Source organism: Erithacus rubecula, assembly GCF_903797595.1.
Source record: "Erithacus rubecula genome assembly, chromosome: 13".
Taxonomy (NCBI): Eukaryota; Metazoa; Chordata; class Aves; order Passeriformes; family Muscicapidae; genus Erithacus; species Erithacus rubecula.
Window position 1 is genome coordinate 4054600 of NC_136665.1, and position 14627 is coordinate 4069226.

Genomic DNA, 14627 nt, shown 5'->3' on the forward strand with positions numbered 1-14627 from the left:
CTCTTGCAGAAACCCAGACAGCAGTTGTGCTTTTGGAAGGTGCAAAGCATAGCAAACAGCAGAGTATGGTTAAGGGTAGATCCTGCTCCCCATCTCACTGCAGATACAGGTCCTTGAGCACCAGATAACAACAAAACACAGCTTAACCTTCAGAGCACAGACTTCCACTGGTGCTTTACAGAACACAAATATTAATATTGACAAATAAATCCAGGCCTGCTTAGTCTAAAACACACAGTGTCGTGGCCAAGTTTGTGTTCTGTTTGGAGAACAGACCAGACACTCTGAGCCTGGCAGCCTTACCCATTTTTGAAAGCCAGACTTAAGTCAACCGAACAGATAACAACCAAGCTGAAAGCCCAGTGCTCACCACAAACCCCTCCTGCTAATCAGGCTCCTGAAAATGAGAGGGGGAAAACACCCCCAGGGTACTGCAGTTATCTCCATCAGTGCTGTGGGGAGCTGGGGAGAACACATGCCTGCTAGGCCAGGTAACTGGGGCAGGTAAGTACCTGCCAGTGTTCCTCACCACTATCAGCTAAATCAGCTTAGAGGAGCTCCATGACTGCTCAGCACAACAGGGCTACATGACCCCTCTATCTCCTTTTCCATCCTTACAGCTTAGGCTGTAAATTCTTCAGGGACAGCTGCAAGCAGGAGGTCCTGATGGAGCACTGCTGGCCATGGCTAGCTGGGACCTCTGCAAGGAGCCATGGCAAAAGTTCCAACAGCTCCAGGGTATGGATGCTGGGTAAGCCTAAAAACTGTGAAAAATGTTAATTTCCTGCACTGGTATGCAGACTGCACCTAAGAAACTGCCTAATTGGACACGGGGAGAAGAATCAGGGCTGAAGTGCTGTGATTTGCATTAGGGATTTTTGTCTCTGGTGTAGGGTAGCCAACACACAACACATAATTGTAGGGGAGTTTTGGGGTGTGGACACTGAGGTCACCAAGGTGACACCGAGTCAGATAAGGCTGAGAGACACCAGGTTTGGGTATGGATGCAGCAGAGTTTAAAGCAATGAGCAGAAAGTAATACAGGGCTATTACTTGGGAATGTGGGCAGAGAAAAGGAAGGACATGGGCAAGGAAGAGATGGGTTCTAAAATACAGAAAAATGAAGAAGGTGTAAGACAGAGAACAAAGGAGGGTTAACCTTCCTGTTGCAGGAGCAGGGGCACCTACAGACAGCCATGACCTCAAAGAACATACTGAACCCCCAAGATGCCAGGGAATGCCCCAGACAACCTGCTGGACTCTGCATCTGATCTGTGGACAGAAGACTTGCTATGGGAGGGCAAAGTGGGGTGGACTTGCACACTAATACAGAGTGCCATGGGAGGGAAGGGTGACAGATCTGCCATTCAGAAGCAATGCCATTAGTCAGATTTAGCAGTAATAATTATGAGCTTTAGAATACTAAGTGTGCAAAATGCTCTAACTGGAAATTAGTACCAGTGCTGCTTATAAGCACAATTACAGTCAATAATTCAACTGGCTTCTTGGTGGAGTGTTGCTCCATAATAAACACTGCAGGCTCCTGGATCAGCTGCAGCTCCAGCCTGCACCCAAAGGGGCTGGATCAGCCCAGGGCTCAGCAGGATCCCCCAGCCCAGAGGTGGGGCTGGCTGCTGAGCAGGCACCTCAGCAGAGGTTAAGCCTGCGTGGGCAGAGACAATCTGGGCTGCTTGTGTTACACATTTGCACAACACTGACCCACCACTGAACACAGCACACACCACCATGGAGTGAACACACCACCGGCCACACTTTTAATTACTTCTAATAACAAACTGGGATAAAAGAGCTCAGAAGTTGGAAGTGCCTGTGCAAAGCACACCTGCAATTAAAGGAGCATTCCTCAACCACACCACGTCAGCAGGAGCAGAGAGTTGGCCATGCAGGGACAGGGATGGAGCCCTCCATGGATCCTCCCACTCTTTGAGCTGGACTGACCTAAATCCTTCTCTTTTCAGATTCTGGTGGCAGGAGGAAAACGAGCTGGTCTCATTAATTTCGCCTCCTGCTGCCTGGTGAACTTGTCTGCAGCAAAAAAAAATAAATTATTCAAGCTACTCTGGTGACCTGGCCACTCAAACCTTCTGTGGAGCAGGAGGCACAAATGACCTGCTGCAGTATTGCTCACCTCATGGCCAAGCTCTGCTCTCACCCCCAGAGCTCCTTGAGTTATTCAGCTGTGGACTTTTTACAGATGCAGTTAGGACACCCAGCAAGTGAACTGTTCCTCTGCAGGACAGTTGATGCAATAGAAGGGCACGTAGTCCATGGACAGCTGGTGGCTCAGAAAAGACTTCTCTGGTATGCAGGAGACCCCGAGACTGGCACTCTGCACAACACAGGCAACTCCTCCCTGCAGCTTCCTCAGAGCCTCACTGGAGCCAAGAACACCGGGACACCCTATTTTCCTGTAATTTCTAGAGTTCAAGTTGATTTTTTAATCTGACAGTAACACTAGACTATAAAAAACCCCACAGTGGCCTGAGCAGCTCTGGAGTCTAAAATAAACACGCCAAACCCTGTTTGTGATGGAGTAAAAATAGCTTGTTTCTCATACCTTCCCAGGACCTCTGCTTCGTACACAAAAGCTTCACAGGTTAACTACAAAAATATCAGATGTGCAAGGAATGGCTTGATTTGAGCTTTGCACTGTTTGAGGAGTTCAGAAAACTACCCTGGCCCCGCAGTGAGGGGATGAACCCTCAAAGCTCATCTCCCGCCCAGGGCTAAAGGCCAGTGCTGCCAATTCCCTTTAATAGAAACCACTGTCCTTCTGGAGAGAAAAAAATCCAAACAAAAAAATCCACAAACGTCACTGGAATTACATCTTGTGCTCTTTCTTGGCTGGATACTTTTTAAATGACACTTATTCCAAAGAGCAGTAACTATAAAATCTAGTGCAGAGCTGTGCTGCAGCCGGGACGGGCTCCCTGGGAAGCAGAGCGAGCACCATCAGTGTCTGCATCAAAAGGGGGAGACAGACTGTGGCTGGTCTGGCTCATCATAAGAAACGCCACTTCACAGCAAGTTCTGCTAAATTAACTTTTTTTTCCAGGGCCTAAATGTATCTCACCTGGCACCTGTGATGCTCCTGAAGAGAACAGAAAAACAAGACCTGGGAGGGAAGCTCAGCAGGAAAGCCGTCACGATGCCGAGTTTAATCATTACATCATTTCTAATGACAGCTCTGCCGGACCCACAAGTGAGCTCCAACCTATTTATGACTTGGGCTTAAAAAAAGGACCAGAATTTGCAGTGCATCTGAAGCCTGCTGGTATTTATACAGGCACTAAAAGGCACCCAGGGAAAAGGCCAGGCGTGCATGTCCCCAGCCCTGAGGGCCAGGCTTGCAGGAGCCACCAGCTCCAGGAGCCTTCTGAGAAAACAGCCAGCACATCTCCCTACAAGGCAGTCCTGGCAGGGGCACATGCAGCTGTCCCTGTGCCTCAGTCCAGGAGCACACACCAGCCTCCAGCCCAGACAACACAAGGCAAGGCACTGCTTATGGGGGACCTCCAGGGAACACCTTCACCAGCCATCCCTACCACCCACCACCCTGCTCTCACTCCAGGGTCACTGTTAAAGTTCATCACCAGAACTCAAATTGGACTCAAATTGAGGAGGCACAAATTAAGCAGCAATCTGGGGCTCTGGGTGAGATGCACAGGCATCTCCAAAGAGCTCTTAGCACAGCCATACTCATTTTAAGTGAGAGGGACAAGAAAAATGAATTTTCTTGCTAAATACTGATTTTGTTTAGCAGGTCACATTGAAAAGCTCAACATTTGTACTTTAGATTATGTTCTTAACCATGCCCATATCATATTGAAGGCCAGAATCTAGTGAGACCTGATCACAGGTCCCTGAAGTTTCCACCTCTTGATCAAAGTCACTTTTGCACCTTGTCTTTAGTCAAAGGTTTCAAGAGATGGAAAAGACATAGTTTCCCCTCAGTTACTTCTTTCCATTATTAAGCACTCTAGCAAGTAAACAAGGAAAACCACACACTTTTCCCAGGTTTCACATCGTCTGGCTGCCTCCTCCTCTTGTTAGACACAGACTTCATCATTTATGGTCAAAATTGTTTCCCAGAACAAGGAGAGTGAGCTGAAGCTTTCCAGCCCTCTTGTACCACCTGCCTACACACTGTCACTGAATGGTCACCTCACCAGATGCTTCAAGGTAAAAATCACAGCTTATCTTACATGAATATTGGTGTTAGCTGGTACATAAATACTGATGCTTTCAGAGGAGGCTTCTCTCAAGTCTCCCACTCTCCTCACTTGCCATTGCTTCCCATTCTTTCAGCATATTCTGAAAGGGCAGGACTCTTGGAAAAATGTTCTTCGTATCTGGTATGACAGCCCAGCCACCAAACATCTGAAACACCAATAACCTCACCCACATGTGCACCCCAGGATGTCAGCTTGTACTTCCACCCTCCAATGCACTGCATCATGCTTCCTTCCTACACCAGTGAACTCTTCCTCCTATTCAGTGGCCACAAAGACCTCAAGGGATCATGCAACATGGGGCCTGCAAGCTGTATGCATCCTCCCATGTTGGTAAAGACCTGCCAAATCTGTAGAGAAGGGAATGGCTGAGCTTTTTCCCTGCCTCTTTCTCACAGGCCAGATGAGCCCCAGCCTGCTTGAAGACCCACAGCAGCATCACAGGCAGCCACATCATCATTTTAATCATTGTAACTGACCAAGGAAGTATTTCCACCTCTCCCATCCCACTCCTCTCTTCCCTTTGTGCTGGTAGAAGAGTTACAGTGCACAGAGAAGTGGATGTGGGAACTCACACACATTAAAGGAATGCAACAAGAGGCCAGTTTCTATCTGGCTCAGTTTCTGGGCTGGATGTGGGGTCTGCAGGACCACTTCTCTTTTCACCAGCACAAGAGAAAGGCAGAACTTCTTCTGCCAGCAGCAGCTGCTCAAACCAACTGAGAAGCTAAGCACACCAAGTCTGGACCCTGCAACAAATTGTGCCGGGCAAGAGCACTGCACAAAGACACCAAGGAAAACCCAGACAATTCCAAAGATAAAGAGAAATTAAACTGGGTTCAGCTGGACATCTCCCATTCATTTCCCACTATTGTCCTAACCAGCATCCAAGCAGCACACACAGAGAGCTATGGTCACCTCCCACAGGCAGCTGCATCCTGGTAGCAGGCAGAGCAATTCCCTTACAGCAGAAGGCTCCGACTGGATCTATTCCACATTAACAGTCTGCTCCAGCACTCCTGGGCAAACTGCAGCAAAGCAGGCGAGTGACCTGACGCAGGTTTCTTTTCAGCCACTGAGCCACTTTAAAAGACATCTAAAAATACATTAAATGCTTTTCTCATGTGACTTTTCTAAGTGAGGGACTGTTCTAAAGCCTGCCAGCCACAAATGGAATGACACACCAGTGCAAAACCTCTTTTCCTGCACCAACAGCCTCTACACTGGTAACCTGTTGAGTCCATGAGAGCAGCTGAAGATAAAAATCTGGAGCACTATGCTTGGCAGTAGCAGCTTCTGATGTAGCACCATTCTCCCCAAAGGGCTGTGCTCCTGTTCAGGATCACCACTTAGATGGGGGCTGCAATGTTTAGTTTTTTTCTGCTCCAGAAGGATCTTTTAACTAGCTACACCCAGAAGAGTTCAAATTTATACTCCTCCCCACCAGGCCTGAAATAAATAAAAAAAACTTCTCAGCTCTGCTGATACAGGTAATGCCTCTCCACTGAGGAGAGGAGGTGAACAGGCAAACAACTGTTTGCCTTTGAAAGTGTTTTGCAAATCAGCTCAGATGGCTGCTGCCACAAAGCCCAAGCAGGAGGACACTGGCCATTTCAGCTAATCCTCAAGCTCCTTATGAGTAGATTTATATCACCAAGCTTCCCATCAAGACTCTTCCTTCACTCCCAGATGGGAACAGAATAACTCCCTTGAGATGCAGACCCATGTGCTTTCAAGCTTCTGTACATGCCAGTGCCTGCCTTGAACCAGAGCAGACACTGATATTGGGAAATTAAAGGTGCCTGCTCCTGGATGAGCTCAAGCTGCAGAGCTGAGCCATCTGCTTCATCTACTGAAGCTGAGGGTGGCTCTTCCTTGCTCCAAAGCAGACACCTTGCTGTGTGCCCAGGCAGCTCCAAGCTTTAGCTGACCTTTTCCAGTTGGCACAGCCTACTACTGCTGGTCCCAAACAGGGCTCAGAGTCAGCTGTGCAGAATTCACTAATAATCATCGTCTTAGTCACTGCTTAAAGAAGAATCTCAGCCCTGAACACTTGCCTAGGGAGTGAGCTTAGCCAGCCTTAATTCCCATATATGACCAGAAATGAGGACTTCAGCATGTGAAGCAATCTTTCCCGGGCTCCCAGCTGGAGTGACCAAGCCACACACTACACCAGTCCAGAAGACACTCCCAGGGCAGAGCTCTGCACCCAGCCTTGCTCTCCATGATCTCCCTCATGCTGGTAGTGGATTGCTTTTCCAGCAGGATGTGAACTGATCAACTCATCACAAAACACAGGTATGTGTGGCCAAGGTGTACCTTCAGAACTGACCCTATATGCAGTATCTTGACTTTATCTTAACTTCAGAAAAAATCAAACCCTAAATCTCACTGCCTCCACTATTCTCTGCCTTTCTTTGTGGCGCAGGGGAGAAGCTGCCTCAAAGGACCTCCTGAAGCATCATATCAAGGCAAAGGTTTTGAACCAGCATGTGAACAGACTGTAAGAAATCCATAAAAAGTGCAAAGAGGCTTACCTGGAGTCAGCAGGATTAAGTGCCCTGCACAAAGTTATGCACCTCCAGGGGAGGCTTTAGGAGCCTGCCATTCAGGGAAGAGAAGAAGGCTGGAGGCTGCTGAGCTGGGTCACGCTGGAGCAAAGCACACAGCACCAGGATGCAGTGCAGAGGTCTGCAGGAAACAGCTTCTTCCTGTGACAGCAGGACAGCACCACGACCCCTCTCCCCTGGGATACCCCTGGGCCAGGCACAGCCGACTGCCAGACCAGGCTGAGCTCACACAGCCACGTCCAGCCACCAAGGCGCCAGCCAGAGATGCACAGCCCTACCTGTCCTGGCAGGACCTGGCCTCAGCAGGGAAAGCAGGAGGGAGGCCAGCAGCACTTGCACCACTCACACCTGAGCCAGTGACCTAAAGATTGGAGGAGCTTTGGTGGAGCAGCACAGAAGGAAGAGGAGGGTCAGCACTCCAGTTTTCAGGAATAATGGGTGTGCAGTGCAATGGTACCGGTGCTGAGACACTGGTTTGAGGGGAGGGTGGTGACTGAACCTCATCACAGGCTGGGATAGTGCTTCCAAGAGCAGGAGCTCATCCACCTCTGAGTGAGGCTTTAAGCAAACCTTCTCACGCCCAAACTAGCCATGGTAATCACGGAGTACTTCCCTCTGCCATGTTCAGCACACAGAATTGCACACACCTTTTATCCTGGCTTATCACCATTACTGCACAGGGGAGCACTGCTGCCTTCTCCAAGCTTTAATTCCTCAATATACAATTTTACATCACTGCCAGTAGCAAGTGAAGCCCTTTTTCATGTTAGCTTTGACTACAAAGTTTTCATGAGGCTGTAAAGCCCTATTCCTACACTTTTCTTACAGTTTAGTGCCAAGGGCTCATGGGCTTTGCATGCAGTACTGTTACAACAGGTTGCTTTAGTTTTCTCTGGACATTTCTGAAGATTTTTATTTATCTCAGCAATTGTTATTCTCAGATCAAATTTCTTAAATCCCTAGAGGCTGACCCTTGCTATTCAAACAAAATCTTATTCTAAGATATGGTAACGCTTTCTTGAAAGTGCTACCAGCACAAAGCACACAGACAAACACAAAGCACTGGCTTTACAAACACCACTGAAATCTCCCAGGTGGAGAACACAAAGTTTCACATTTTGACCACACAGCTCACCCTGAAGAAGTGAACTGATACCATGGAAACACATACAGACCTTTAACTAGATAACATGACAATGTCCGTCCAAACACTAGGTATTACTGCCATCAACAACAATGTTAATGCCCAGACTAAAAAACATCTGATCTGACCCAGACACTCATTAAAATAAGAATGACTGCCCTACTCTTGATGCTCTATCCCTTGCAGGATGGGCAGATCTGCATTGTGACCATGCTGCAGAACTTGCAGGACCTCTTACACATCCCATACAACAGCTATTCTGTGCACAAACACCACACTACAGAAGCTTACAAACAATTCAAAGTGAGAATTAATGAAACAAATCAATTATATTAGTTGTTTGTGCCCATTAAGTTCAGTTGATGCCAGTACCACTGCAATTATACTTTCCCACATATCTTAAAGCTTTTGCTATGTTAAGAGAAAGGAAAGATGCCAAGGAATTTCAGAACATAGGAGAAGGAGGTTTTGACTTTTAGGAAAAATACTAGAAGATTATCCCTTGGAATTGGCATAGTCCCACCCTTGTCTCCTGCCAGCCTTTACCTGTATCTGTAGAGGCAGAATTCTGATTTTTAGAGAAAAAGAGACACAGCTACACTGATTCTGTGTAGCTTCCTGGTAGGATCCTATGAAGTTGAATTCAGAGGAGGTTTTAGAATAAGTACCTTTTATCCCCTTAATGTAGGCCCCCAGGCACTATCATAAAAATTCCACTAGAAATATTTCCTTTGGGGTGGGGAAACACCATGCATGGTCTGTCAGGCAGGAATGGGCTCCTGTGGCACATAGAGCTTACACTCCACAGAGGTCAAGACCTCAGTAGAAAGCCTAAGGGACCTGAACAGGGAATCACTACAGCCTCAAATATGCCTCTCATTCCCCATCTAGAAGCCCACACCTGTGTAAAGCCTTCCTGCAGGAATCCCAAGTGCCACAACACAAAGGTCACACCTTCCATTTCAGCAACACTTAGAGAAGACCAGATGAAACTTCTTGCTGTAGAGGGTACTCCTAGCTAGAGATCAATACTGAAGAGCTGCTTTTTTCTAAAGCAGTTTTTCTAAAAGTTTGTGGGAGAGGCACAAAAATCATACTGGAAAAACTCACAACTATTTTCATTCTGATTAAAGTGGAATCTGTACAGCATCCTGGACTGCTGAATAACCGAGCACTACAGACAGGGATATTGGTCCCTCTCTGCTGAAATTGAAAAGTCCCAAAGAAGCCACACACACAAGGAAATCCTGGAAGCTCTGGAAAGAGATGTGTTTCCCAAAGAGCCTGGGATAATCCACCTGGGGCAAGAGGGAAGAGGCAATCAGGACCAGCAGCATGCAGTCCCCACACTGCAATCTGAGGATGTGACAGTGGCACAAGGCTTTCACATCACCTGTCATGATTCAACACTTCAGTGGAAAACTGATGGTTCAAACTATCACTCAAACTCATCCAAAAATCAATCCCTAGCCCTTGGGACTGATATCAAATGATCAGTATCTGCTACTGAAAATTCTCATCTAAATTACTGAATGCTAATCCCCACCCTTAAGGAACATACTTCACAGAATGTTAAGCTTTCTGAAGTCAAAATGCACAGTCTAGATCAAAAAAAGAGAGAAGGCCGTGTGAATTCAGCACACACATCCAACACTCATGTGACCTGTAACTACGTGAGAGCAAACTGAAACCTCACTGTAACCACTTCTTCACCCCAGAGGAGGGAGGGCAGGAATGCTGCCTGTCAGGTCCCTAAGGAGTATCTGCACCATCAAGTACTGCAGGAAGGGGCTTCTGAGCCAGCTTGCTGGAATGGTCAGAGAAACCAGCACACAAAACATTTTAGAAGCTGCCCACGTAAACTCTCTAGGAACCGAGCCCTTCTCAGAAAGTACAGCAGAAAAGACACACCATGCCCTCACTTGGGGAGCAGTGACTGCAAAAGCACTGTGGTGAGACCACAACATGAGAAAAGAGCACACAACTCACCAGCGGAAAACTTCACACAGATACATTTTTACAGGTCAGGTGAGGCTGCGAGCCTGGTTTTCTAAAGAAAAACAAAGCTGAACACCGTGGGGCTGGGACAAATTTTATTGCTGTTTCCAAGCCTCACCCTCTTGCATGTCAAAGTCAGGCAGTACTTTGAATCCCACTAAGAATTACTCCCCATCCCTACAGGATACCTGCAGGACAGTGAAACAGGGGAGACAACTCAACTCTGAAAAAGTAAATATCTGTTATTCCAAGAGCACCATTACAAAGGGAGAGCTCTGCTGATGCAGTGGCTTCCTGCCTCCAAGGATGGTCCAACACCCTTCCCTTGCAAAGTGAATCAAGGGTCAATCTGAAAAAACCACCAACACCCAATCAGCAGAACCAACTGGCCAATCCATTAGCTCAGCGCCACAGCTGCCCCTGGGAGGAGGCAAGGGGGCACAGCTGAAAGCAGAGAAGAGAGGGCCCTTTTCAGAGCACCAAACCATGGGGGTGGCTGAGGTAACCACTTGCTCTGATCTAACCCACAACAGGGACCATGCCCACCTCCTCCTCCAGGCTGGGCCTCACTTCTTTTCCCCCTGCAGTGCTGGGCTGTTGACAAACTCCTCCTGGTTAGGCATTTACAAGTTCCTTCCATGGACAATCCAGGTTACTAAACTGCAAAGTTAACCCAGGACAAAACAGGTCAGCTGAGCAAGATGAATGCAGGCACCACCATGGCATGTCTGGGGTCTGACCTCTCTGCTCCAAAAGCAATGAGGCTTACCCAGCTCAGCCTTCCCACACAACCCTCTGCTACCTCAACCTAGGACAAGCACGTTGTCACTGGGGCTGGAATGGCCTGACAGTGACACAGCCAGGGGCCACAAAGCTCAACACTATCTGTGTTGAGGTGTGGGAGCCACTGTGAGCTCTCCACAGCAATATGAAAGGGCCACAGTAAGGAGATGTGGGAACACTTGGTAGCCCTGCAGCCCCCACTGGCTCTCGGGTCCCACCACACTGTCCAAGGACAGGACCCCAGACATGGAAGGCTGGACTGCTGCCATGGGCAGGGATTCCAGGGAATCTCCTAGGGTGCCTCAAGACTCCAAAAAACCAGCACTGAGGTGACCTTGAGCAGAAGATGGCATTCAGGAAAACAGGAGGTCCCTGCTGCCTACCCAACTCCAATCAAAGCCATGCCACTCACTTCAACTCATGTCTCCCCCTCCTCACTCCCTCAGAACAGCTCACACACCAGGCACAAGAGCCAGGGAGCTTTCTGCTGGTCTCCAGGTGATCAGCTCAGGCATTGCACAGGGAGAGGGCCTGCCTGGCTGGGGGATCATCTCCTTCAGACACTGCTGCATCAGCAGATCAGTTCAGATGCTCATGAAAAACCCACTGACAAAAAATACTGGTAACATCAAACATTTACAACCATCTTTCTTGCTGGCAAGCTAAAATTTTATCCCAGAAAAGCTGAACCAGAGACAGTTTCAGTCAACAGATAAGCACAGGGAGATACACAGAATAAGGCACGAGACTAGGATGTGCACCTACCTAGAGTGTTCACACAGGTTAATACATTAACTTTCCATCCAGCAGCACCTTAGTAGTTTGCTCAAATTCAATCTCACAGAACAAGCCCTAAAAGCACGGGTTCTTCAGGTTGATATTTTATTTTTCACAGCTTAAACACGGTCACAGTCCTTTGCAAATTTGGTTTAAGGTACAGAGCTCTACAGACTGCACAAACATCCTAAGAACAAACATTTTCAGCATACCAAGAGCTCAGATACACTAGGTCAATCCAACTGTTTATTTGTATTTCACCCAAATCACCGCCAAAGTACTCGGAGCTCAAGGAGCAACAGCCTCCTACTGATTCAGCAAGAGACCAGAAGTAATTGGTAGACAGTCTGCAAGCACCACAAAGAATGCCAGAGGCATTTATTTACATGACCCCTGTTTGCCTAAGAAGAATTCAGCGTTTGCATTTTTCTCACTCAAATTAATCATCACTAGACTTAACTCCTCAGTACTATTCCTCAGCTAACAGGAGTAAAGGCACAAACCACCCAAAATCATCCCCCCAAAACTTTTCAGACAGCTGTTACCCACAGAATAAGGCGGCTCGAGTTCCTCCCCAGGCTGGCACAGCACCCTGCTATCTTTTCAGACCAATTTGTCTTATTATCTTTCCAAGGAACATAGAAAAAGCAAGGAGACACCATTCCTACCAGGGAAGAACCATCACACCTTCTCTGACAACACACTGCACCTCACACCTGTGGCTGCAGACACTAAAGTATGAAAACTCCCCCAGGATCTAGCTGCTGCAACCACACAGTTCTCTTCTCCCTCAGAACCCAGCAGGACCACTGGTGTTTAGTGCAGAGCCCCAAAGCACCTCTCAGGGCTGTCTGCTGGCACACTTACACAAGCCAGGATGCAGCAGAGCTCCCTCCAACACTACCCTCACTGTCAGGGCACGGCTCTGCCCAAGAGAGGCAGGCCAGAATTCCTCCAGAGCAGCCGCCCGTGGAAGACAAGTCACGGCCAGAGTGTTGGGCCAGCTCTGACCAGGAGCTTCGCAGCTGAAACGGGCAAAGGGTCCCACTCTACCTGTCACACATCCTCCTTTGCTTCTGAGAGCAGCCAAGATCAGCTCTCCTGGGAGATGAAAACAGAGTGGATAAGTTACCAACGAGTACCAGCATTTCTAAAAGCAGACAAGTGCTTGGGGTCAATAAATCCCTTACATACAAAACTTAATGATACGCAGTGAGAGCACAACACCTTTACTGCTATCAGCCCCATAATTCTTACTGATTTCCCAGGTCTGATGCCAACAATTAAGTACAATTTACTTCTCCATTTACACAATGCTTAAAGAAATGGGTATGTCTAAGCCAGCAGGTGCTGTCAGCAGTATCTCCCAGTTACTGGAGCTCTTGTGCCAGGCCCCAAAGAAGTGAGCCTGAACTCCTGCAGCAAGGAGTCAGTGTGACCTGGAATCAGCCAGGCTTTGCTGATTACTCCTCTGAGTAAACAGTGGTGCTCCCAGCACTTCAGCTCGCTCTCAAGCTCCTTCTGTTGGCATACTACCCTATATTTAGGATAGAAGAGTGCAATGACAAGCATTGAGAAGAATGAATAAGTGGTTTAGGATGCTCAGTATAGCAGCAGACACTGTGTGAAGAAACCTAAGAATTAGAAGTGACGAAAGGAATCTGTAAAGCTGAAGGTGGGATGAGACAGCATTCCATTGGGAAAGTTAAACAGCAAGTTTTGTTAAGAACAGTACATGCACAGCAAGATGCATTAGTAGTTCACCATGTAACAGCAATGGGTGGCAGAAAGAGGCTCCTGCCTGGAAGAGCTAAGAGAAAATAGGCAAATTCTTGTTTTTTAAACAAAAATAAAATTTAAGTCTCATTTTGGACAGGTGAATACCAGTGGTGTTTTCCCAATTGTAGGAGCCCAAAGTTCCAGGACTAAGGGAGATAAACCACTTCAGGGAGTAACCACAAACTCTACAGCCAGGTCCCACATCCCCCTGCCCACACCTTCCCCCCTGACCAGCAGCACCTAGCTACACTCCAAAAACACATATCTGCCAACTTCAAACCTGTGGCAAAACTCAGTAAATCCAAAAAGTTGACTTGATAGGCACTGGAAACTTGGGTGAGCTACTCTGCAGCCTGTTGCTTCCAAGAAACCAGGGAGGCCACAAGGAATATATGCGGCATTTACACCTTTTTGGGCGGCAGAACCACTATCGTGCCTTCAGTCACCTGCACTGGGGACTGAAGATAAAGTTTGGCTGTAGGTCTGTCGCTCCCGGAACAGCCCCTGCTGTTAGTCACGCTCCCAGTGCCCGGAGCCAAGGTCAGCCCCGGGAAGCGGCGGGGCCCACGGAGCCCCACAGGGGCACAGCCGGGGGGCAGCCCGGCCACCCTGCCTGGGACGGCCACCCGTCCCTGAGGAACACCCGCCAGCTACCTGCATACCCACCTGCGCTCCCACGGCGCCGGTCCCGGTGAGCCGGGAGAGCCCGGGACGCCCACACGGGTTTGTCACAACCAGAGCCGGCTGCCGCCACCGGCAGCACCTGGGCCGCTCCCAGGGACGCCGCGAGGCTCACCCGGTACAGCCGCCCGAAGCCCCGGGCCCGCTCCGCCTCCCGCCCGGCCCCGCCGAGAGCTCTCGGGCGCGGCACCCACCCAGGGCCGAGGGCGGCGGCGGGAAAGCGGCGCGGAGGAAGCGCGGCCCGGCCGAAAGGCGGCAGCGGGCCGGCCCCGCAGGCCGCGGAGGACGCGCCGAGCTGAGGCGGCGCCGCGCCGGGAAAGCCACCCCGCCGGCGGCTCTCCACCAGGCCCGGGCCCGCCGCGCCTCTGCCCAGGCCGCGCCGCCAGCCCCGCTCCCCGCCGCCAAGGGCAGGGCGGCCCGGCAGGTGCCACCGCGGCCGCGCTCCGGCCGGTCGCGGTTCCCCTGTCCCCTCTCTCACCGTGCACGCCGGGCCCGGCCCCGCTCCCGCCGGCTCCGCGGCCCCGACGCACCGAGCGGGCGGCGCGGCGCGAGCGCGACCCCGCGCGGGCACGTACCCGGGGGCGGGGCTGGCGCGCGCGCGCGGCGCCTGGCAACCGGCGGCACGAGCGCACCGCGGCCAAT

The 14627-nt window shown here is 49.6% G+C and overlaps 1 protein-coding gene across 5 annotated transcripts in view; it reads right to left on the minus strand.

The window, feature by feature from the left end:
• DAG1 (dystroglycan 1) overlaps positions 1-14619 on the minus strand; it is a 50149-nt gene extending 35530 nt beyond the window's left edge. Inside the window, exon 1 of one of the 5 annotated variants that reach the window (XM_079317010.1) lies at positions 14464-14619. The gene's annotated coding sequence lies outside the window, so the exon portion shown is untranslated. The other 4 variants (XM_079317012.1, XM_079317014.1, XM_079317013.1 and 1 more) reach the window with 4 other exon arrangements.
• Between the last annotated feature and the right edge of the window lie 8 nt (positions 14620-14627).